Below are 3,761 nucleotides of genomic sequence, written 5' to 3' on the forward strand. Positions count from 1 at the left end.
CCAGGCATACGACCGAAGGAAGTTAAGTAAATAAATTAATTAAATAAATAAATAAAACGACCCCCCCCCCCGCCACTCCCCCGAGGAGCCGCTACTGCGGTGGATATGTTAGTTTTGATTAAAGTGACAGTTTAAATCGGGGAGGGAGGGAATTCTGTGGGACTGCACTACTCCGAAAATTGAAACACTGGCACACAAATGTATGGCTGAAGCTAGAAAACTTGTAAGGTTTCTAAGCGCCAATAAATGCAGTGTATGTATGATTTAGAAAAAAAAAAAAAAACTTTGCCTAGCAAGACACCGAAAATAGTTTCAATGGAAAAACCCAAAAAATGTGTACTCAAAATATAATTTTGTAATGTAAATGGCGTGTTTTCAGTATGCTGCCATTAGTGATATGCTGCATAGATATTGTTAATGTATTTTAGTATACAGAAAATTGCTCACATTTTTAAAACGTCCTGGAGGTCAAATGCTTCAACACCGTCGACAGTGGCCTGGCTCGATGATTGATATTCGCAGTGACATGGGTGTGATTGGCGCTTCTGCTCCTCCCAAAAATTGCCAGATTATGTTTCAGTGTGTTTGAAAATTTCTCTGAACGTTTGAGCGACAGTTTTCGGATATTTTCGAATACCAATTGAAGGGACTCAAATCATTTAACGTGCAATTAACCTTTGACGCGTGTAAAGACAACATTCAGTTCATGACATGATGGGTAACTCCAAGATGTCAGCTCTATGTCCTCGGCTATTTTCGTCAGTTGTGCTGACAGGTGACTATAAGGCAACTGAACAGCAGTCACTGTACTATTTCGAGACTGCACATTTATGCAACGGCGTCACATAAGATTATCAATAATTTTTATCTCGATTCTAAATCTTCTTTGCAATTCTCATATTGTCCTATGATGACATGCTTCCATGTCTGCAGACTCTAAGCCATTCAAAGATGGTCGCTATTTTCTGGTGCCCCAGCATGCTGTATCTTTACTTCCGTTTCCATGCAGAAGCTGTCGTTCGATTAAAGGTCTTCCTACCGTTCCAAGATGGCCGGAACGCGTGTCTGTGCGTCAATTTTTTTTGTTCGTTTTCTTCTAATCCGTTTTCTATGTTTATGCCATTCACATCGCCATTTTGTTCGGCTCTGAGTACAGCTCCGGTTACCGGACGCTGAGAGGAGGGTCCTGTCGGAATAATGCTGTCAGCTGCCCAGCTGCTCGATGAGCTTATGGGCCGGGACCGCGACCTGGCCCCGGACAAGAAGAGAAGCGACGTACCTTGGGACCACGAGAGCGTTTGCAAGTTCTACCTGTGCGCTTTCTGCCCCGCAGAACTCTTTACCAACACGCGCTCCGACCTGGGGCCCTGCGAGAAGATCCACGATGAGGCACTGCGGAAGCAATACGAGGAGAGCTCCCGGTACCTGCGCATGGGCTACGAGCGCGACTTTATGCGCTACCTGCAGGGTCTGCTCGTGGAAGTGGAGCGTCGCATCCGCAGGGGCCATGCCCGTGTTGCCCTCTTCCAGAGTCCGGAGGATGATGAAGATGGCCCAGGGCCGGCCTCGGCGCCTGTCCCAGGCAGGAATGAGGAAAAAGTGCAAGTGCTAACTCAGAAGATTGATCAGCTTTTGGCGCACATAGAAGCACTGGGGTCGGAGGGCAAGGTGGAAGAGGCCCAGGACGTGGCCAAACGTGTGGAAAGGCTTAAGGGAGAAATTGAGTATCTCAGGTCGACACCATCAGCCATGGAGTTGATTGCGGCTCAGGAGAAGCCAATGGAAGTGTGTGAAATATGCGGAGCCTTTCTGATTGTGGGAGATAAACAAGCCAGAGTTGATGATCACTTCATGGGGAAGAGGCACCTGGGCTATGCTAGAATTAAAGCAACTATCGCAGAGTTAAGGGACAAACTGCGTAGAAGAAGCGAAGAGCCCGAACGAGACAATAAATTGAAGAAAGACAAGGACCGAGATGAGAAGGAGCGTGGAAGAGGTGATGACAAGAAAAGGCGACGAGGGGAGGAGGAAAAGGAGAACGGAAGTAAAAAGCCACGTGATCGTGAGAGGCGGGAAAGAAGCGGATCTCGTGGCAGACGTTCAAGCAGACCTGCTGATGAGAGGGGCAGTGGATCACGAGAACCCCGAAGATCCCGCAGCCGCGAACGAAGGCGAAGCAGGAGTCGAGAACGTCGAAGAAGCCGCGAACGAATGGAGAAAAAGCGCAGGTCGCGGAGTCGAGAGCGAAGGCCCAAAAGCTTGGATCGCAAATCCATTAGGAACAGAAGTCAAAGCAGAGAGAGCGAAAAAGAAATGAAATCTAAAGAGGAAGAAAAGGAGCCTGTTGAGGAAACCAGGAGTAGACGATCTGCCAGTCGAGAAAAACTGAGTGAAGTCACAAATAGTGAACCATTGGAAGGTGGCACTAACAATGAGGTGGCCAATGGGACTGGTGATGATACGAAGTCTGAAGGTGAAATTGAGTCCGATGAGAATTGATACCATTGGAAATGTTCTGATATGACAGGCCTATGCCTTTGAAGGCGAAGAATTCTCATAAAGCTTACATTGAAGATCTGTTCCAAATGAGGGGGAGGGAAAGGTATAGCTGCTTAGAAGGCTTGTATAGGGATTTTTTTTACCTTCCGTCAAGACTGGTATTTGATCTCTTAGATCAGAGAAGTGGATGCCCTCCTATCTTGTCCCCTAAAGACTTTCAAAGCTTTCTAAGTGCTGTACAGGAACCCATGGCTTGCACAATGTTTTGCTCGATGTTCGGACTTGTACAATGAATCACAAACATTAGTGTTGACACTTGTTGGTTTAAGCCAAGTTAAAATAAATTAATTTTTTACAACTTGGATAATACCTCCTTGCTAAGTGAAAAGCTCTTATTTTTTTTCTATATTTGAGGGTCATCAGAATGTAAACTATTCACCCTGTTTTCCAATAAATGTTCTTCAGTTCCTACGGTGAAGATCTGCATGTGGTGGTCTGTAGTTTGAAGTACTTGGGGCATGTACAGATATGAGTGTATAGACTTCCATTACTGTTACGGTAGATCACCTTAGTACAGTGTCCATCATTTTTTGGGTTTGTAGTACTCTGGAACTAACAGTTATCTTACTAGATACAGTAGGTCAGTGGTCTTCAAGAGTTCATGGTACAGTGTTTTTCTTATCAAATTTGTTCTATACACCTATGCTCTGCGGAGTTCTAAATCACATGGCTACCCATAGGCTTCCCAGCGCTGGCTAAGATATTGCGTTGCTTCGGGACAAGTGGAGAAACACAGGGTGGCTATTAATGTGGGTATAGAACTGCGTGTAGCCTTTTTCAGAACTGTGATTAATTTTTTAGGCACCCTTTAATCTATGGGGAGCGTGTAACACAGTTTCGAGATGAAATAAGAAGAGGAATTACCACCCAATCTGGCAATGTGAATTCTACTTACCCTCAAGAATCGACTCATAGATATTCTTAAAGCACTACAGGAGGATTAAGGGGTCAATAGTGCCCGTATCATACTGGTTCCTCTGGCGTTAATCCCTCTGTGCCAGTGCTTTCCATTTTATCCATGCCTCAATAGGAAGCCAATACAGACAAGCTAGAGTACTGTTTGCTGAGGCAAATTTTGGGATTTTGTGTAAGATTCTTACTGCTGCTTTGTGGGCAACCTTGAGTCTTTTGATTACCTATTTGGGGGACCCTAGGTACAGAGAGTTCTTATAGTCCAACAAGAAGAGAATGAGAGATTGGAT

At 45.2% G+C, this 3,761-nt stretch overlaps 1 pseudogene across 1 annotated transcript; it reads left to right on the forward strand.

Annotated features, from left to right (window-relative positions):
* Positions 1 to 1,118: 1,118 nt before the first annotated feature.
* Positions 1,119 to 2,977, forward strand: LOC147701277 (luc7-like protein 3 pseudogene; annotated as a pseudogene). The gene has a single exon (XR_015297444.1). The product of XR_015297444.1 is annotated as a luc7-like protein 3 pseudogene (transcript).
* The last annotated feature ends 784 nt before the right edge of the window (positions 2,978 to 3,761 follow it).

This window comes from Lissotriton vulgaris, chromosome 7 (genome assembly GCF_964263255.1).
Source record: "Lissotriton vulgaris chromosome 7, aLisVul1.2, whole genome shotgun sequence".
NCBI lineage: Eukaryota > Metazoa > Chordata > Amphibia > Caudata > Salamandridae > Lissotriton > Lissotriton vulgaris.